At 46.1% G+C, this 21,859-nt stretch overlaps 1 protein-coding gene and 1 long non-coding RNA gene across 13 annotated transcripts in view; one reads left to right on the top strand and one right to left on the bottom strand.

The window, feature by feature from the left end:
* The window catches only part of LOC109266145 (phospholipid-transporting ATPase IB), a 635,626-nt gene that overhangs the window by 280,042 nt on the left and 333,725 nt on the right, over positions 1-21,859 (top strand). The window lies entirely within an intron of this gene.
* LOC128776487 (uncharacterized) lies at positions 12,154-14,890 on the bottom strand. Its single transcript, XR_008421533.1, has 3 exons — positions 14,191-14,890; positions 13,958-14,083; positions 12,154-12,270 (listed from the first exon to the last, which is right to left on the bottom strand). It is a non-coding gene; the product is annotated as an uncharacterized LOC128776487 (long non-coding RNA).

Genomic DNA, 21,859 nt, shown 5'->3' with positions numbered 1-21,859 from the left:
AAGGTCAGAATGGGTTCCCTACCACAGCTGCCCTCTCATTTCTTTCTCTCCGGGTAGGTAGTGTATTTGCTGCTTTTCAATCCCTGCAACAGACTGGAGTTTCTTATTCTTTCTCTAACGAGTATAAAACTCCCTTCGGACTCGGCGAGCAAAGCGAGAGTGAAACCTTCACGAGAAAGAGTGTTGATTGACCTGTTCTCCCACCCCCATGTCCTCACCACTGCATTCCTTCCAACATCGTGGCTATCAAGAAAGTGAAACTGGAATAATTTTTCAAAATTGCAGTGTGACCATGGTAGCAAATGGAATAGAGCCGGAAGCAGTGACGAAGCAAAGAGTTGCTTGTGGGCTGAAACCATGTGTATGTCGTTTCCCCCCGGCCTCCAGAAGGTGATCTTCCTGGGGAGCTTTCGAACATACAAGATTCACTCGTAATTTCTCAGAGTCATTTAAAAGCAAACGGTGGTCACCGAGTGAGTATAAGGCAGCCATAAAAGGATGCTTTATTCTTTCTCTTTTCTCTTTACTTCTCCGTTTTCAGGGGAGTATTCTGTAACCAAATGGGGCGATCCTGCTTTTTTCCTCATTCCTCCGTCCCTAAATTCCAATCGCTCCCCTGAGTGTGCTTGCCACCTTGTTAGCATTCAGGTTTTATGACAAAGGGGAGCGTATGAAATAGATGTGGTTCTCTCGAGGTGAAGGAGAGGCCCCAGCGGGACAGAATTTCGGGAATGGCAGCAATGTGCCCGTCTGTCATGTTGGCTTTGTCCCTAGGATTGCATCGCGTGACCCGTGGAGCCAGGTGGCTGAGCAGGAGCCGGGTTGCATTTCTCCAGGGCTGCTGTGCTACAGTTGTCACCCTCAACTGCTTAGAAATGTCTAACATTCTTGCTTTCCAGAGGGCTTCCTGTGTTTACACATTGATGCTGTTGAAATCCGGGCCGGTCGATAGACGGGTTGTAGAACAGGACGGACGGAACCAAATCAGGCCAGGTGCAGAGCAGCACCTTGGGGAAATGCCTCCAATTATTTTCAGACGCTGGCACCTCTGTGGAAGCTACACGCCTTATGAAGTAGCTTTCTCATGTTAGGATTTGCGGAAATGTGCGGACACGACCTTCTCTAGTTAACGTCTTGTGTGTCTGTGATAGACTGTGGAATCATTCCACTATAACTAGGGAAGGACTATGAAAGAAGAATATTATACACACAAATTTTGGAAGGTGTGGGTGATCATTTTGTTCTGCTGAGTATATTTGAGAGAGCGACGGTGTTCGAAGAGCACTGAAAGTAGTTCCCCAGGCTCTGCTGGAGTTCATGAGTTGGGTCAGCTCACCTTCAGGAGGCAGGCAGGCCACAGAATGCTTCCAGTGGATGGATACCGAGGCCTCAAAAAAGAACATTTTATTTTATTTGGTCATTTATTTTATTTTATTTTATTAAAAGAAAATCTTTTTTAATGTTTATTTATTTTTGAGAGAGACAGAGATAGAGTGTGAGCTGGGGAGGGACAGGGAGAGGGGGAGACATAGAATCCGAAGCAGGCTCCAGGCTCCGAGCTGTCAGCGCAGAGCCTGACGTGACGTGGGGCTCGAACTCGCGAACAGCGAGATCGTGACCTGAGCTGAAGTCGACCGCTTAACCGATGGAGCCCCCCAGGTACCCCTATTTTATTTTTATTGAAGTGTAGCTGACACACGGTGTTACATTGGTTTCAGGGGTACAACATGGCGATGGGACAAGTCTACACATCACTCAGAGTGTAGCTTCTGTCACCATACCGTATTATTTTAATACTGTTGACTATATTCCTTGTGCTGTGCTTTTCATCAAAAAGAACATTTTAAGTGGAAATCCCCCAATTAGTGCTTTTCCCCTTTGATTTATATTAAAAAAAAAAAGTCGAATTGATATAATTAACTTACCTGTTTGTTTAAAAAATCAGTAGTGCCTTGGAGGGTAAGTATTCTGACAAGTAGATAAAGGTTATAAGACGATCTGATTGGCGGTACACATCAGAGGATTAAAATGTCAGGTTAAGAAATATGTTTCTGGCTTGAGAACTTAAACGTATCTTAAAATGCCCTTAAATTTCACAGGTATCCGAGGAAGGATGAGCTAGATTGTTTTTGTTTTGTTCTTTTCCTCGTCTGGCTTAGATATTTCTAACTTGGCTCTACTCAGTAGCTCTCCCTCCGAGTTGGGTTGTGCTGGAGACGTACAGACTGCTGTGTGAGGTGGGGGATGGAAAGGAAACGAGTCATTTCAGGGCTCTGTTCCGAAGCGTGAGATCTAATCTGGTTCAGAGACCACACGTGAATTCTACCTTAGGACATTCGAATCATTTCTCTGGCAACTCGGTTTATTGTATGTGAGCGTATCAGAACACCCTGCTGTCTCTCCCCAACCTCACCGTGCTTCATCAGACATCTCTTGTTTTACGTGTGCCACAACAAAAAGCTTGAATTTTGCCCAAGTGAAAAGGAAAAAGTAGAGAGCATATTAAGTGACTCTTTTACGTCTTACGCATTTTTCTCTAGAAAATAACTACGTTTGTATTTGACCCGGTGAGACTGTGAACTTACTAGTAAGGGATGAAAACCTCTCATTGGTAGAAATTCAACAGGAAACTCAATTTGACAAGTTAAGACTTGCACACAAAAAAGTGTCTTCTGTAAGAAGTTTTGTTTCTTATTTTTTAAATGTGATTGAGTGTGTTAGAAAGCCTCTCACTCCTTTTTGTGTGTGTGTGTGTGCTTTTCTTTTCCTAGTGCTTTGGTGTGAGGGCAGAGTCCTATAGTTCTTCTCCCTTCTAGAGAAAGGGAAAAGCCTCCCATCCAGATCTCTTCCAGCTGGACTTGTAGCCAGCTGGTTTGCCTTGCTGTGCCCTCTTGGCACACCGTCTTTTGCCCCACTCCATCAGGACTCACCTTTAACAAAATTCTTCTATCACGACACCAACTAAGTCTAGAAATCTGCTACTCCGGTTGCCACCAGGTACATGTGGCCATTTAGATTAAGTAAACTTAAAATTTTTGTTTCTTAGTTGCACTAGCCACATCTCAAATGCTCAAGACTCACACGTGGATGGTACAGAAGATCATTTTCATCGTCACAGAAAGTTCTATCGGACAGTGCTGGTCTAACACCCTGAAGAGTTTCCTTTTTTTTTTTTTTAAAGACTGTAATGTAAGCCCTTAGCCTGGCTTCCAAACTTTCCCAAATCTTGTTTATGTGTACAGATTGAATATAATTTATTAGAAGGTTATCAGAGAAATCGTTGTGCTCAGTCAGGGGAGACTTGGTGGAAAAGGAGAGGCATCTTACTCCTTTTTTTAAAAAATTTTTTTAACTCTCTTTATTTACTTTTGAGACAGAGAGCATGAGCAGGGGAGGGGCAGAGAGAGAGAGGGAGACACAGAATCCAAAGCAGGCTCCAGGCTGTCAGCACAGAGCCCGATGAGGGGCTCGAACTCACGGACTGTGAGATCGTGACCTGAGCCAAAGTCGGACGCTTAACCGACTGAGCCACCCGGGCCCCCCCATCTTACTCCTTTTGGAACAATGAATGGTGCCCCAACAGGCAGGAGGTAGTAGAAGAAGGTTCTGGGGAAATACGTGAATGTGAATATCATTTGGGGTGTAGAAGACCTCTGTCTGGTGAGGTATAAGGTGAGGAAGGGGAAACAGGTGAGAGACCGATGGCCTGTATCCTCTGTTAGGGATTTATACAGGCACGTGTCTTCTCATGGTCTTCAGCACCCAACCATCTTTAATCTCCTCTGTCTTCAAAAAGAGAACATGAAAAAGTTGACTCAGTAATTGCAGAGAAGACGAACACGAGGCTGTTAGTGGATAAACGTGTACTTGAAGGAGAGGAGAGATGGTGGGAGTTTCGAGGTCCCGAGATCTGGGGGGATCACGGTGTGCCTCTGGTGCAAAGGAGAGAGGGAGAGAGAGCAGGAGAGACAGAAACACAATTTAGGGGTATGAGGCTAGCGCTGCCTTGAGAGCAAGTCCTTTGAATCGTGACCACAGCGCAGGAGTTTGAGAAGCTTAGGGTGGAGGGAAGATGAGTCACGACAGCCCAGGTTCCACGGGGTGCAGTGGCTAGAGAAGTGGAGGTGCAGGTAGTCTATGGTGGCAAGAAATTGGCCCTCAACTTTACGTCCCTAACACCCGCAAAGCACTTAATGGTTACTGGGTTGCTGCGAAACACTTGTGGCCTGTGTGGGGGAAGGTCGGCCTCCCCAAACCGAACAGCCGTGGAGCCTGGTACCAAACAGATTTCCACGTGAGGGGGGGAAAGGTAGAGGTCCTTAGCGATTGGGCTGGCGGCAGGTGGAGTGTGTGGCCAGGAGCATTGCTGAGTTTACGGAATGAAAAAGCCCCACCGGGGAGTTGCTGAGTTTATTGAATGACCTAGACCCAAGGTGCCAAAGTAAGCATTGCTGATTTGGCTACTGGCGTCTGCCTCCCAGCCCTGGCTCTGGCCTGAGAGCGGCTCCAGTGGATGGGGTTCTCTTGAGGCAGGAGGCCAGGACTGCTAGAACCAAGGAGAGGTGGCAGCCGCTGTAGTCATCCCGGGAAGCCGAGGCCGGGAGGTGGCTGGCTTTCGAGCACATGTGTGACGGAGGGATCTGGACTCCGAAAAACTCTACGGGAGGATGGCTTTGGCAACAGGGTGGCTGGTGAGCTCTCCTTTGAAATCAAACCCATTACTGAATGAGTGGTTGCTCTGCCCTAAGTCACTGCACCTCTCAGGTCGTTTCTGAGAAGAATAATTCTTACTCGACCAATCCGTCGTAGGCTGACGGGACAAAAAGCAATTTTTGTGAAAGCATTTTATGAGTTGTAACATGCCATAAAAATTCAAGTTACTTGTAAATTGGATTGCGGAGGGTAGAGATCTGAGCAAAGGAAACCCGGTGAAGGTATCTTTACAATAATCACAGGGAATTAATGAGAACATGAATCCAGGCTGTGACAATGGTGGGGGGGGGGGGGGGGTGGGGGGAGAAAGAACAGATGTAAAGCTTTCTACTAAGGATGTAAAACTTGGACCGGGAAGCCAATTAAGCACTAGGGGGAGGCAGCGGGGTGAAAGGAGGAGGAGGACACCAGGATTCCGAGTTTGAATGACGGAGAGCATAGTGGTAGCGAGACCTGTCGTGCAGGGAAAGGCCAGCGGTGGAGGGATGGCCTTTGTGTCGGGCTTATGGGATTCCAGGCACCGCTGGAACACCCTGCCAGAAACGGCTGGGAGAAATCTGGTTGGAAACCCAGAGGGATAATGGAGGCTGGGGTTGGGTGCTGACCTCTAGAAGCAGTGTTGGCGACTTTGGACTCGAATGCTGACACCAAGGCAGAAGTATCAGAAGAAGACCAAAGTCACACTCTTGGGGATGATGCAACTTAACTTCCTCTGGTGTTAGGGTTTCCTCAATGCGTGTGTAGCTTCCTCAGCCTTCCTGAATCACGGCATTTAGCACCACGTGTTCACTTGCTCAAATTCCTGACATACGCTTAATTCTGGGAGGGAGGGATTGCATTCATCTTGTGTGCTACCAATCCTGCACGTAGGTTGAAATGCCTAGAAGCACACAGTAAACATTGGCAGATATTCTTTTGAATGAATGCATGTTCTGAAACTAAGGTCATTGTGATGAAAGATCAAGAGAGCCCTGGCTCGAAGGTACAATCCTGGACCCGTTCCAGGTCAAGTGATATTAAATGAGACCAGTTGATATTACTAGTGTCTTTCTTCCCTAACGCTCTGCAGATTGAGAATGTGAGTTGAGAATACAGGTTGTTGATTGTGGATTAGGAAGACATAAAAATAGCAGAAGGTGAAGGGGATTAGGACAGCATCAGTATCCCTGAAATCCAGGGTAGTTGGAGTGGTAGGTCAAGCCAAGAAAGACCTGAGGGTGAGTCCTCGGTGGTTTATGGAACAAAAGACATTTTGAAAACAAAGCAGGCAGTGTTGACGGGGGTGGAAGAAATTGAGAGGGAAGGAAAGGGAAATTTCATGCTGTAGGTTCTTGGGTATGACTATGCTAATTGTGTGGTTTTTAATGGGTTGAATTGTGTCCACCCCAAAAGACATGTTGAAGTCTTAATCCCCAGGGCCTTAGAACATGACCTTGTTTGTATACAGGTACACTGCAGATAGGATTAGTTAAGATGAGGTCATGCTGGAGTCGAGGAGGCCCTGTGCACTGACTTGTGTCCTTATGAGAAGAAGTGACACGCATGTACATAAGAGGGGGAGCAGTGGCAGAGACAGAAGTCCCTGAAGCTGCAAGCCCCAAATTGCTGGCAAGTCACCAGAAAGTAGGAAGGCACTAGGGCCTGGGAAGTATTCTCCCCTACAGGTTTCAGGGAGAACATGGCCCTGCCGACACCTTTGCTTTCAGACTTCTAGCCCTGAGAAGTGGGAGAAAATTTTGTTGTTGTTTTCAGCCACCTCATTCTTGGTCAGTTAGGGCAGCCCTGAGAGACTGGCAGTGGCTAAGAGGAAGTGAAAATGAAGGTCATGGAGACCAAGGTGGTATGAGATATGGTTGCCATGCTCAAGGTTTGAAGAACAGTGGAGAGGGATGGAGGGAAGAAAACCGTGTCGAGCACTAAAAGTCTCAGATAAGGGGAGTGTCCTGTAGCCTCCATACCCATAGCTAAGTGGCCACATAATCACGAGCTCTCCATACCTCAGTTCCTTTGAAAGTAAAGCAAGGGGCTTCACCATCATCAGGAAGGTGACTTCTACATTCCCGGTTTTATATATCTCCAACTAGGTCTGTTAGTTCCTGGCCATTTGGGTTTAGGTTGCAGTTGGTATGGATGTTTGGTTTCTTTTGCAGGTATTGTAATAGGGGCTCTGTGCATCTTAAATAGGACCGATGTCTTCAGGTTGAATGAGTTCAGTGTGCCAACCACTCCCTGCCTAAATTCTCATTGCAGAAAACACGAGTGGTATGCCCTGGTACATATTTCTGAAGAGAGGGAAGCAGTTGGTATTGAAGTGACCGGTTCCTTTTGCAAGGGCATCCATGAAAACTGGGAAATCTAGACTGCTTTCCAGAGAAAAAGAGTCTTTGAAGATTGGGAAGCTGGGGGAAAAATTAAAAAAGAAAAGCTGTGCCCAGCTTACCAATATTGAGGGCAGAGGAGTGGCATAAGACCGGCATAAGACCCTGTGGGTTCCTTGCTTTGTCTCCCAAGCCTGCAGCCAGTTTGGGTATGGGGGAAAATGAAGGTGTTTAGTGTGTTCCCCTAGAGCTCCCGCATTGGAAATGAACTTGGGATGAGTGCTAATGTTTTAGATTTTTCTCCTATTGGTTGCAAAATGAAATGTTTGTGCACCCCTCACTTGGTGTTGACCTTGGTATTTCCACGCTCCTGATTTTCGCAGATTGACAGGTACATAATTTTGGGTAACAGCGTGACCTGTGTGTATTCTTCCAGTCCTGACCGCCGTGGGGTTCGGGGCAGTGGTCCCTGTCATTCAGTCCACTTCTAGGGAAGTCAGCCTGCAGGGAGCCCTTCGTGCAGTTTCCAGTGTTGTTACAGGAATGGCACTTGGCTCCTAGTGGGAAGGACAGGTTTGTTTCCTTCTCCTGCTTAGATACAAGTGTTCAATTTTTTGCTTTTTCTTTCCCTCCTCCCCCTTATCAAAACAAAGCAAACTAGTCTTTGAGAACACCTCAGAACGATTTATTTGCTGAAGATGCATGAAAACAGTGATCTAAGAGGTCGGGAAAAAAGAAACCTCAGTGGTTCCATCCTTGTGTACCTTTTAAAACAGATGGGAAGAGAGGACGACTTTGGACTGAGTGCTTGGGGTGTGATCTTGTTCACCTTCTGATAGAAGAATGAGTCTTTACCAAGTGACTGTGTTTGGCTAGAACCCAGGCCCAAAAGAACACTCTGGTCTTTGGCAAATGCATAGAAGAAAAACACGTCAAAATGAAGCAGAAGTACCGTATATCAGTTTCTATGTGTGTAACTATAGCCGAAGGAAAGCAAAAATTAAAAAAAAAATGACGGCCATTCCTTCTAATTTAGACTGTATTGGTAAGAAGTGCCATGGAGCTTTGCTGAAGATGCTAGAAGACTTAGACAAGAGTCGGTATCAGCCTGACTCCACTTCCAAAGTCTGTCTTCCCGACCTTTCTGGTGGGTTCCTCTTGTCAACTGGATCCTTCTTCCACACGCCTCTCCAAACACCTTATGGTTTGGGGAGGTGGAAATCAGGAACAAAATCCTTTCCCAGAGTCTGGCTCCGGGACCCTATCACCTTCCAGACTGAGTGACTGGAGCGGCCTGGTGGTTGTTTTTCTTAGTTGTATTGCTGCTTTAATTGGCCTCAGTTCCCTTCATCTGTCATGAAAACTCTTAAAACTCATACGAGAGTAATTTTCCCCACCTTCTTTATTGCGGGTTATTTTCTCTCCACGGGGCACGCTGCTGGGGATTCGGCCCGCGCCCTCCGGTGCCCTCCTCCGCTGGCTTTCTTCGGGAGGCGGTCGTTTGGTGAGTCTGTGCAGGCTGACCGATTGAGTTACACCCTGAGGAATGTTGAACCTGGTTCTCAGCTGCAGGATGTCTTTCCCGAAAGTTCTTACAGTGCGGGGCCTGCTTTGAGGATTCACATTTGTGTATTGGTTTACAGCAACGTGAAAGCCTTCTCCCCACAGTGGATGGGTAAGTTACGTAAGGAACGTGACATAGCCCTCTCCCGGGGCCCGGAGCTGAGGACAGGCCAGGTCCTTCTGGCTGGTTTCACATGTATTTATGACTTTCTTTTATATCTAATAGTCTTGCCTTGGATTTAAAGGAGAAATTCTTAAAAAAAATTTTTTTGTTAACGTTTCTTTATTATTGAGAGACAGAGACAGAGCGTGAGCAGGGGAGGGACAGACAGGGAGGGAGCTCTCAGCTCTGTGGCCATGTGCTGTGCCGTCAGCCCAGAGCCCGATGCGGGGCTCGAACTCACAAATCGCGAGATCATGACCTGAGCCGAAGTCGGACGCTCAACCCACTGAGCCCCCCAGGCGCCCCTCCCCCCCCCCCCCCAAGGAGAAATTCTTAAGGAAAGATTCTGGGTCATTTCCTGTAAAAGGTTGGAAGCTCTAATACTTTAAATTATAAAAAACAAGAAGAGTAAACATTAAGTCGATCTCCAAATACTGCATTCGATAGGACGTAAATTGAGAGCAAAAGGCCACAAACAGAAAAATGACCTGCTAATAGCACAATCTGAGGTTATTTTAGTAACGTGTGGAGGAGGAAGTAGACAAGGGAAGGATTAGGAGGCAGGCCCTCTCTGAACATATTGCCCTTAGGCACGAAGCTTGTGGCCGCCGCAGCGTCCAAGGTGAGGCTCTTGGTTGAGAGCGGAGGTGAGCAATTTGCACTCTGTCTCTACACCAGGCCTGTGTCTACGGGCTGCAGTGGGCCCCGTTGCTGGTTAAGTCTTCTGTACACATAAGATCCTCAAAATGCTTGACTCGGTAGGAGAGTAATACGCTTCTACTGGATTTAGTGTGTACTTTCGTGGGCGTGTGTCAGTATATGTGTGTGTGTTCGGGCTGCAGATCTGTATTTTATTTTTGTCATCAGAGCTCGGAAGTGATGGTAGGGATGAGGCCTTGTCTCCGTTGAATTGCCCAGAAGCCATTGCTTTCCTATTAGCAGGAAGAGGATAACGTGCGATTACAGACGGTGGTGTCGGCAAAAGCATTTTGTGTTGGTTGCTCAGAAAAAGAGAGTACGCTCGTGAGCACTGAGTGGTATATACAGAATTGTTGAATCCCTCTATCACATACCTGAAACTAACATAATACTTTGTGTTAACTCTACGGGAATTAAAATAAAAACTTAACAATAAAAAAAAAAAGAAACAAACTAGCTTGTGTAGGAAAAAAGGTATTTGCCGTTTTGGGAAAATGCTGGGTGAATCATCATTTCCTTTTTTTTTTTTTTTAATTGTGAGTCCCTGATCATGCTTGATTTTTGTGTCAAACCGATGGTCGGTGAGCCGAATTCGGATTGCAGTAGTGTTCTGCTTGGATGGCGTTGTGAATAATGGCAGGTGGTACAGGACATACCCCAGTCGGCCACTGACCCCGCCCCACCTTCATGTCCGAGCTGTACCTTTATTACCTGTCTGGTGCCCTGAGATCATTTACCTACATGGTACCCAACGCATATTTTCAAATTCTTTCTCAAACAGAAGCAAACAGATAGTAAGGCGTACGTCTGTTCAATGTATATTTGTATTTTGTCTCTCCAGATGTCTTCTGACAATGGTTTAATAAGAGCAGTGACACACTCAAAATTGCTAAAGAATAGATTAAGAAGGTTTAGGGCAAGGATTATATATTAACTACCTAATTAGCCCTTAAATCTGTGGCACTGATCTTAATGACTGAGTTTAGCAGAGTGGGAAAGCTTGTATGTTTCCTGTTTCCTGAGTGAACAATCCTGGTATTGAATGATTCTGGCTTAACCTTTTTCGATCTCCCTGGAAACATTTTTGCTTCTAGGTTTCCCTTACTCCTCAGACGTTGCTAAATTAGCACGGGCTTTGAAAACCCCCCAAAAGTCCTCTCCATTTCACATGCTTCTCATATTTGTTCTATTGAAAGTGTTGATCGCAAGACAAGCTCAAGTCTGAGCCCGGATGGCATTGATCTGATTGATTCCTCTGTGTGCTCTCTCTGTGGCCATGGGCCTTCTTCTGGAAAGACCATATCGAGTTCGTCCACTGTTGTGAATGAAAATAATCAGCTGGCGAAAGCATAGAATTAGAAACCTCTTGGTATATTTATTTCTGTGTCCCAAGAATTCTGATTTAAAGCAGACTTTATTTCAAGTAATGTGAACAGTAGGTCGTTCAGGAGTCTCAGATGAATCAATGTTTTCTTCCCTTCTCTCCAAGAAAATCTATTTAAAGCAAAGGTCAAATCTGTGCTGGATTTAGAACCTATTAAATGTAAGTCTGGAGAACAGGGCCACTTCTTTTCTATTCTTTACATACTTTCAAGCACTAGGGACACTCCGGTCTTCTGCAAGCCATCATTTCCCACATTTTTCTGGTGTTTGTACTTGGGTTTTTTGTTGTTCTGGAGGATAGGGTGTTACCCGGAGCCTCTGGACCCAGTGAATTTGAGCCCTTGTGAGTCTTTGAGCTTATGTGATTTAGGAGTAACTTAAACCTTTAACAATTGCCTCGGAGGAGTTGATTAGGCTTGAAGTGTATCTAAGAAAGATATATTAATGCATGTATTAATGTGACACATTTAATTGACATGCTCCGAAATTGAACTCCTATGTGCCCTTCCTCTCTCTCCCCCTTCCCTCATCCCTCTGTCCTTTTCCATCTCCATGAAGGTTGTCAGGCTGTTGCCCGTATTACCATCCCCACGCACTGCCCTCACATTGTTACCAAACCCTGCACGTTTTACCTCTGAAAAATCTTCTTTCACTTCCTCAGTCCAGGGCTTGCTGTAGGTGTGGGTGTTGGCATGGTGTCCGAACTTGTCCCTCAGCTCCCCGTGGCCTTTCGCTCAAGAAAGATTCGGATAAATCAGTGCCCTGAGGGGCATAAATCGGGAGAGGGAAATGGGTGTGCACAGGGGAGTGTGCTTTTAAGTAGAGTCACCGAGAAGGATCTCATCGGGGAGAGGGGACGAGCCATTGGAAATCTGGGAGAGAGCTGGAAGGGAGCAGGAGGGCGTATTTGAGGAACACCAAGATGTCAGTGGGTGCCGTGGTCAGAGCCACAGTTCGGGGGGGTTGGGCCCCACGGGGCAGGGTGAGGCCCTGGCTCTTGAGAAGCTTCTGAAGACTGAACCGAATGACAGGATCTGCCTTTCTTGTTACCAGGACTCTGTTATGTTGAGAAAAGAGAACAGGGTGGGGGTGGGGAAAGGGCCAAAGCCGGGAGGCAATTTAGGAGTTTGCTATGATGGTGTAGGAGAGGGAAGGTGGCTTTAGCAGGGCCTTGGTGAGAGGTGGTCAGGTTCTATATGTATTTCAAAGACATAGGTCACATTGTTGACTGATGGATTGATTATTTAGGGTGTGCAATAAAGGAATAAGAATAAGCCCAATGTTTTTGGCTTGAGTACCTGGAAGGTTGAAGGAGGGAGTAAGGAGCCCAGTGTGGACATGATGTTTGCAGTTCCTTATAAGACAACCAAGTGGAGATGCCAAGTGACGTTGTTGGATATTCGGGTCTGGAATTTGGCGGAGAAGTTCTACCTGGAGATATAAACTTGTGAGTCTGTCATATTTAAGGACGTAAGACCAGCTGAGATCCCCAAAGATACACGTAGGAAATGTCCTTGAACTGAGCCTTGAATCATTTTTCTTATAGGATTCAGAAATTCAGCTTTCTTAATGTGGGATATCCCCTTTGTCCCAAGCCCAGGTTTCAGGGGCATTTCTAGGTGTTCTTCTTACATACACGGACAGGTGAGGACAGTTGTCAGGCCACAGTCCTGCAGAGTTGTTTTCAAAGGAGTGCCCTTCTGTCCATTCCTAATCTCTGCTAAGCGTTCCAGTGTTAAATTTGCCTTTTGGTAGTTTTCTCCTGCTCCTTGCCCCTCCCCTGTTAGAGTCTATGTCTCTGTCATGGATGTTATTATTCTTTTCTTCACAGTCCCCTATATTAGCCCTTAGCCTGTGTTCTCATTCATGTGCACCTGGTGGAAGGCAAGGGAGTTCTCTTTTTGTCCCCACGACTTTGAATATCACCTGCATGTAACAGCATAGCGTTTGTTGAATTGAGTTTAATTTCTTAAGGCTCACAAAAGTGGTTTCTGTTTTATATTATACACACACGCATATATGTATGTATTATATGTCTACACATACCCATATATACACATGGTATTTGGTATTTTATAATAAATATTTTATATATTTTATGTTTTTTCTAGGATATCATGTATATCGTGTATGTGTGTGTATATGTGTGTGTGTGTGTGTATGTGTGTGTGTGTGTGTGTGTATTATTTATTTTCTTCTCAGAATAACTTTTCATCTCTTGTCTCAAGCATTTAGTACTAAGGCTTAGGAGCCCAAAAATGTGTACATGAAGAAAGAAGTTCTTATAGGGGCGCCTGGGTGGCCCAGTCGTTTAAGCGGCCGATTTCGGCTCGGGTCATGATCTCGCGGTCCGTGAGTTCGAGCCCCGCGTCGGGCTCTGTGCTGACAGCTCAGAGCCTGGAGCCTGTTTCAGATTCTGTGTCTCCCTCTCTCTGACCCTCCCCCGTTCATGCTCTGTCTCTCTCTGTCTCAAAAATAAATAAACGTTAAAAAAAAAAAAAGTTCTTATAGACACATTCAGAGTTATTCCTTCCATCCAATATGCCATCTTATGCAAAAATTTCAGTACTACAGCTGACACTTCATTTTTCCCTATAGAAATTCTAGCCATCTGGAAAATGTGTGTGTGTGTGCGCGCGCGCGCACGTGTTAAAGGTGAAATCTCTACTGAAAGCAATTTCAGGAGCTTCAGGAAATCCTCATTCCTCTGGACAGCTTTTGGGTTTTCAATCTGGGAATTTGCATGTTCTCTCAGTTTTACTAGTTTAATTTTAGGGGCTGAACCTTCATCAACTAGGTAGAATAAAGAATCTGGAACCGTGCCTGGATTGGCAACGGCCCACGACAGCTGTAACGAGAATGTGGGCAGAGCCCCGGTGGGACCTCGACTTGTGTCCAGTTAGAAACCAAAGAACACGGTGCTCATCGAGCTGGGAGCGTGGGGCCCCGGCCGGCAGGGCCAGGGGCATGGTGGGAGTGCTAACGTAGCTCTCTGTCTCCCCACCCCCCCCCCCCACCCCGACCCCATCACCAGCAAGCTCTGGCCCGCCCTAGTGATTTTCGTTCCCACTTTCAATGGAGAAGTGGGTCAGAGCAACCACAGCACATGCCCACTGACCAGTGATACTTGGCCTCCCAGTGTTGGGGTGACAGTAGGGACCGGGTGGCACCGTGGCCGGCAAGCATTTGTCGGGGATGGTTGGATGTTGCTTCGCAGGAACCACGGGTCTAGGCCTCCCAGAGACTGTAATTTTTCAAGAGACACCGGCTGTCAAAGCTCTCGTGGCTTTTAAATTTTGGATAAAAAATTTTTTTTGCCAAATGTGGGATGAATACTTAACCTAAACTCACCGTGTTGGTTATGTTTCCTGGCCGCTCGAATCAATTGTCAGGACCTTTTCTCCAGTTGGGCATAAACTGCTGTACTTCTGCCCGTAAGCCAGTCTCGGTCTCCTTGGCCGACGCCCTTGTCCGGCTTCCGATGGACTCCTGCTTCTTGAGCCCCGCCGGACTTCGTTTGTGGCACGTAAAACTCACGGCAGGTGTGAGGTATCTATTTGCTTCATACCTGTTTCCTCACGAGCGCGTAAGTGCCTCGAAGAGAGCTTTTGCAGTTCTGTGCGTGGCTGCGTCCTCACATTTGGCGTCCCACGGCCACTTCACGTGTGAGTGGTCTGCCAAGCTAATGTCTCAAGTGCCTTAACAAACTATGAATAGAAGGCCCTTGTCACCAGACGAGTGCAGTGGTGTGCAGAAGGGACAGCAGGAGCAGAGAAGAGATGATTCACACCAGACAGTGAGCGATTGTTCTGGCCAGGGTCAGGAGTTCAGGAAGCAGCAAATATTCCCCCCAGAAGGGGTGGCAAGCGTTTTCTCAGCACCTGCTGTATGCTGAGTGATTTGTTTGTTTGCTTTCTTCACCCAGAGGGAGTGGTAAGGAAACTGCCCAAACGGTTTCTTTTTCCAGTCTTCGGCCGGCATTGATTGAGGGGTTACATGATCCACAAAGGACAAGCGGTGGCTGCCGGAAGTTCGCTCTGAGCTCCGCAGACTTCGGAGGGACTTCTGATAGCGGTGTCCCCAGAGAGCAGTGCGGGGTAGTCCAGGGCCAGAGAGGCTCCCTACTCCACCCCCCACCCCCCGTCCCCCCCCCGGCGTTCAGACCAGTACTTACAGGGAACGGTAGGTTGCTCTTGAGCCAAAGAGCCACCTGTCTGTACGCAAAGTGGAAGTATCTGCTGTCCCCCAGTCACAGACCCCTCCCCGCGTCCTCCCACATCCGTTTCCCAGCCACTGGCCTCTTTTAGCAGGCCAGACAGACCCTGGCTACCCTCCCCATCTCCTCTCTTGCCCTCTGACCATTCACCAGACACCACGCATCCTTCTCGTGAAATGCGTTTCCTGGTTTTGTCTCTGTGACCCCAGTCAGAGGTTAGACTCTCGTCATCTGAAGGCTCCTTGCTGGTCCGCTTCCTGTCCCATTCCGTCATCTCTGCTGTCAGTGGGTGAACATCTGAGTGTGGTATTTTTATATGTAGAAGCCGTTGCTTTGCATTTGGTGTACAAATGCTTCCTTCTGTCCTCCCAGCCTCGCCACCCCCCTCGGCACCTTCCCAGCTGTGCCCGTGGTTCCCCAGCCTTACAGGCCTGCGTCGGTACCCGCTGCCCACAGTGGTCTTTGGCTGTCGTGTGCCATTGTCGATGTTTCTCCTTCCTTTGCTCTGGGCCTCTCCACCCCTACAAACCTGTGCACATAATAAGCTCTTAATGGCTAAAGATTCATTAAAGGTTTTTCTTTTTTTGTTCTATATTTCAATGTAAACTTCTGTCTCCGTGGCCTTGAATCCTTGTCAGTCTGTGTAGACAAGAGAATGGTGAGGGGTGTTCCAGCCTGACTCCCGGCCTGCCCCCCGCCCCCCCCCCCCCCAGTTCGTTAATGGATTCTGCACAACTGGGGAAGCCTTCTGGCCAGGCGTATGTGCTGAGAGTTCCTCCTTGCCCAGTCATCAGTGTGGTGATCTCCAGTGGAAATGGGACTTATTCTACACATTTTTGCTTACTTATTTGGTTTTGTTTTAAAAATCCATGTGTAATAAAATACACCACTGATTTTATTCCCAGTTTTAAATGTGCTACCATTGTTCCACATAAACACGAAATATTTTCCTAACATAGCAGGGGATTTGTATACAGCTGTTCTTTCCTCTCATATAACTCTCTCTCTCTCCCCCCGACTCCTACTGATTCAAGGAAAATCGAAGAGGTCCCACTGGTAGGTGCTTTCCAGAACTTGTCTGAGGTGGCTCAGCCACAGCCGGGGAGCTGTGGGTGGTGGGCCAGTCTCAGCAATTTGTGTGTCGTCTTTTTGCTCCAGTGGGTCCTAGTGGTGAGCCAAAGGTCACAGTTTCTTCGTGTGGCTAGAGCCTTCATGATTCCCTGTTCACTACCTCAGACCACAGCTGCCACATGTGGATTTGGGATTTTTTTTTTTTTTTTAATATACTGTCATGTGCTGTTTGCATGAGTCACACACAGCCTGGGCACATTGTAATTCCTCTGAGAGTTAAGAAGATTTTAGGAGTAGTAAGTGTCGTGGCTGTACTATTGAAATACTAAAGTTAAAACATTGAGTCCTTAAGGGCAGGAAATTAACTAGTTAAGATTATTATGTTCATTTTCCTACACGGCACCTGTAAGGGTTATTCAAAAAGCGAGCATATGGTTTTAAGGAATTGGGCAAACCGTAAGAGACTCTTGGGTACCGAGAACAAACTGAGGGTTGATGGGGGTTGGGGGAGAGGGGAAAGTGGGTGATGGGCAGTGAGGGGGGCGCTTGTCGGCAGGAGCACTGGGTGTTGTATGGAAACCAGTCTGACAATAAGTTATATAAAAAATTGGTTTTATCGTAAAGCAAGGGAGTAGCTCAGAAATTGAAATGACTTTGCGCTACTTATGCTATGCTTTCTATGATGACTTAGCAGATACCAGCATTCGTCACTTGAGCCACATGTGGATCTTTGGTTTGCTGTTGGTACTTTATCGTTCCGTGTAAGATGGCACTCTGTCTTCCTTTGCTAAAGTTTATGTGACATAATTAATCACGCGGTTCATTTCAACTACTTTGCAAATTTTAATTGTCTGGGGATGATTTTCTGCAGTAGTTTCTTTTTAAATTTATAAACGTGATCACCATTGTGTTTGGTCTGGGCATTTTAAAATAACTCCAAGTGTCGAGCAGATTTTAGAGATGGCTAAATAGGTGGTGGCTACGAATACGCCGAAGGTCAAAAATGTAAATCCCCAAAGGTCAGAAAATTAATTAAGTTAAAGTGTTTGTGTTCATAGTAAAATTATTCCTAGTTAGGGTGATATTAACCGTGGCAGTGATTCATTGCGTCTCTGAAGTCTACGGTGACTCCCAGAGATCCAGTCTGGACAAATGTATGACAAGCAATCGTTCATGGAATTATGGAGGGTCATTTTATACACAGCTGCATGATCACTGACAAATGCTGATTTTGCATTCTTCTTGCGGGAGGGTCACACTTTGAAATCGTTTTCTTAGAGGAAAAGGGTTATCTACTTGAAGAAGAATTCCCCATTTTAACAAATTGAAAAAAAAAAAAGATTCTCAGTCCATATTCAAATAGCGATGCTTTTTAGAGCATATAAATTATTTTTGAGATCTCCTCATATATAGCCATTCAAGAATATATTTGTTTAGCATGTAAGACGATTCCCGGTACTAAAATCAAAATACAGCTTTTTGAATAAAGTAAGCCTGCTAGGTTTGCTATTTAATATCCTTTGTGATAACGAAAGTGCATGTTTTCGGGGAATTCTTTAACCTGAATGATTTGAGCTCAGCCACAACTGTTAGTCAAATGGTCTTTCAATAAATAGCAGTGATTGTAGTCTTCAGACATTTTCTAGGCCCTGAAGGCTAAAAATAAGTGGACAGTAAATGGTCCCCCCCCCCCTTTAAATAAATGGTACTTGTTCATTTACAGCTGCTGCCAGTTTTCTGCCATATTCCCCACCTCCTGTGTCCCCCTTCTCACGCTGTCTGGGATGCCTTTCCACGAAAACGTGGGTCTTCTAGAGACGAGAGATGTGAAAAGAAGAAATTTGAAAAGCAGGATATCCCAGCTCTCCTGAAGAGGAGGGGTTCTTGGGGCTTAGCAGCCTGCACAAGAACGGCCCCTGTGTACTCCCTGAATTATTCCACTTTGCTTACTTGTGTGTCTTAAAATCCCCCCAGACAGAATTCGTTTAATTCATTAAGCATTAGGAAATAGTCAACACCATTAGTCATTAGGGAAATGCAAATGAAAACCACTAAATCTGACACTGCACGCCCACGAGAAGGGCTGAAATCGAAAAGACTGATGGTGCCCGTGTGGACAAGGATTGCGGGGAGCAGCCAGGGCGTGCACATGGGCCTGGGAAGAAGGCGAAGTGCCTCAGCCGTGTCTTTTTAAGTCGGAAACAGCCCCTCCCGGTCTCTTTAAAGTTAGATGAACACTTGGGGCGCCTGGGTGGCTCAGTCGGTTGAGTGTCCGACTTCGGCTCAAGTCATATCTCGCAGTTCGTGAGTTCAAGCCCCGCATCGGGCTCTGTGCTGATGGCTCAGAGCCTGGAGCTTGCTTCAGATTCTGTGTGTGTCTCTCTCTCTACCCCTTCTCTGCTCATGCTCTGTCTCTCAAAAATGAATAAGTGTTAAAAAAAAAAAAATTAAAGTTAGATGAACACTTGCCCTGTGTGTCTGTGTAGGTGGTAGGACAGAGTGGTTCCAATCTTAGGTGTCTACCCAGGAGAAGTAGGAGTACGTGTCCACACAAAGACTCAAATACTTACACTAGCATTATTCATGATCTCCTAAAACCGGAAGCAACCCAGATGTGTAATAACGGGTGAGTGAATTAAACAAAATGGGGCATATTCATACAGTGGAATACGACTCAGAAACAGAAAGGGATTGATGAGTGCAGAAACACCGGACAGATCGCAGAGCCTTAGGCTAGATGAATAGGCCAGACAGAAGACACTGTGAACTCTGATTCTATTTATATGGCATCCGCAAAAAAGCAAAACTATAGTGACAGAGTGGATTGAGGATTGCTAGGGAATGGGTTGGGGGTGGGGTGGGGGTGGGATTGCCTGCAGAATGGCAGGACGGAACGTTTTTAGGGTAATGGAAATGTTCTATGTGTTGGTTACGGACAGAGTCACATGACTGCGTACCTTTGCCGAAACTCCTTGAATTGTGCATTTAAAATGGCTCAACCTTATATTAATTATAGCTCAATGAAGTCGATTAACCGAAACAAAACCTCTGTAGAGGCTTGTCTGTTGCTGTGAATTCAGTAAATTGAGTTGGTTTACTCTCAGAAGATAAAAAAAAATTTTTTTTGTCAGCAATAGAACATTTTGTGGGAGGTGGAGATGGCCAGTGTAGAGAAATGCTTGAGGGGGGGTGACAATAAGAGGTGACTTGAGGGTACCAGACAGGTACTTGGGTACATGGAGGCAAGAGGCCAAATTATCTCTTAAGAAGGTTTGCTCAGTGCCTGTGAAATAACATCCTATCCTCCTTGAAATTATTAGCATTCTAGGAAATCCTTGAAACATTACACACTTAACAGAGATTCCTCTTACTTTTTAATGAACCTCATTAGATTAGAACAAAGCAACATCCAGAGCAGAAAGGTATCAGCTCTCCAGGCATCAACAGCTGCCAGTAGGGGCCATGAGTAACTATCTTGTCTTCCCAGCCTTGACTTTCTTTATTTGCCTGTCATGGGTTTGCCGGGTTTGTGCTTTGTCTTTTAAGTGTTACAAACTTTCATATCCATTAGGATTTATAAATGCCAAAGTATTGTGCGTGTCAATGCTGTCAGGAAACAGGTGTGATTATATTGGAAGTGAAAATGATAGTAAAATAAAGGCAGTGGCAAGAATAAGAAGAATGCTGCTGTGGCTGTTCTGACAGTCTGGGCAGCGGAAATGGGTGGAAGAGTGGTAGAATGCAGTGGCGAGAGAAGTGACATATGACAGTGGGCAAGAGACAAGAAAAACAGGCGGCTGGAATGGAAAAACAACAAAACCCTTTTGAACCCCTGGTCTAGAGGATGAGCATCACCATTAGATCCTCATTAGCCCGAGGTTAATCCAGGAGAAGGGAGTTTGTTCTCGAAGGCGTAGTATGATTTGGCCGAATTGCTGCTCGTGAAACTTGAACCATCCTGGCTTTCAGCATGGTCAGCTCTGAGCCCGTTGGAATTTGCAGAACATCAAAGTGGGGTCTGAGGCAGCTGCTGCTACCTCAGCGTCTAAGAAATTCCTCTCGACACTTGCCAAGCTCACGGGGGGAGAGGGTTGCCTACCTCGACATTTTTCAATGTTGCTGGAACGGTTTCATTTTGAGGAGAGATTCCTGCTATCTGCAGATCGGTAGAAATGCATCCAGATTCTAGAAATCTTCATCTTTCCGGGTTGATTAAACCCGGAGTGATGAACCGGAGAGCCACCTTTCAGATCCCACCTGCGCATAAATTCAGATTGAACTTCAGCTGTACTTCAGATGAACCTGCGATCTGTGAGCAGACAACCATTTCCTGAGATCAAGGGTAGCACTGTCTATGCTGTTTATATAATTAAAAAAAAAAACAACTGAAAATGGAAAGGCCAGCGTAGAGCTTACTGATAAGAGATGCAGGGCTCCCAGTACAGCTCAACCAAGGGAGCGGTGAGTGTTTGCTGCACCTACAGGAACGGTCTGTAGTTGCCCTCGCTCGCTTTTGGCTATAAACCGTGTGTGTTTTTAATTGCAAAGGAAAATAAAATTGTAGAACGTGTATGAAACCCTGGAAATAGATTGTTTAATATTAATGCCTAAAAGGCAAATTCTAGCGAAGGGTTTTGGAATGTTCTGTATCTTTCTGGGAATGAAACTTCTAGTCCCAACTCCCCGTGCCCCTCATAACAGCTAAGTCCATTGTAACTTTCAGTAATTGGTTTTTTATTAAAATAAGAGACTGCAGTATAAAGTTTAGCGACTAGGCTAAATAGGCATTAACAGGCCCTGGGATCCAACCACAATTTGTAACATCGTTCCTTTGGGAAAATAGATTCTAAGTGCCCAATAACCGACTTACAAATAGACTTTTGAATCATAGTCCATTTGAGAATAAGGAACTGTTTGTGATAGTAATACCTTCGATTGGCTTGCTTGAGAACTGCACAGAAGGGACCTATATTCTGCCACACATGTGCAATGAACCCAACCAGTCTGGGTTTGATCAAAGATTATTGCTGAGTGGGCATTGGAAGGAACTGAAGTGGAGGCTGGAGACAAGTCAAGGGTGGAGTTGGGAGGATGGGGAGTTAGGAGAGGTTTTAGTGGGAGGGAAGGTTTTCAATCTCAAAGGCAAAGGTGCGATTCCGTGTAGATGAAGTGAGAGAACAGGACGGTTTGGATAGGAGCGGCGGTTAGGAGTCGAGAGCGTGGCAGGCAAAAGGAATAAGAAGGATCAACCAGAAGACAGCCTCTTAATTATAGAGAACAAACTGAGGGTTGCTGGAGGGGAGGGGCAGGGGGATGGGCTACATGGGCGATGGGTATTAAGGAGGGCAGTTGTGATGAGCCCTGGGTGTTGTACGTAAATGATGAATCATTGGGTTCTACACCTGAAACTAATATTATACCGTACGTTGACTAACTGGAATTTACATAAAAACTTGGAAAAAAGGGAAAGGAAAATGTACCAGGAAGGCCAAATGGCCCACGTAGTAACAGTCATGTTTGCTTCAGTCTCTGCAAAGGGAAAACGTGACTGCTGCGTTTCTACGGTTTGCAGCTCAACTCGGCCAAGGGGTCATCATTCACTTCCACGGGCATCTCCTGCTCCAAGAGGCCTTGTCCTGCCTCCCCTCTCCCTGCGCCCCCGTATTAGCAGCCTTCTCTTCCACGTTCGGTACTAAGCGCGGATCTGTCCTACGGCTACTATGTTAGGAGGCT

The sequence above is a fragment of the Panthera pardus genome, unplaced genomic scaffold (genome assembly GCF_024362965.1).
Source record: "Panthera pardus isolate Hobbes unplaced genomic scaffold, ASM2436296v1 HiC_scaffold_1, whole genome shotgun sequence".
Taxonomy (NCBI): Eukaryota; Metazoa; Chordata; class Mammalia; order Carnivora; family Felidae; genus Panthera; species Panthera pardus.
Note: the sequence above shows the minus strand (reverse complement) of the source record. Positions and strands in the feature narration are given on the sequence as shown.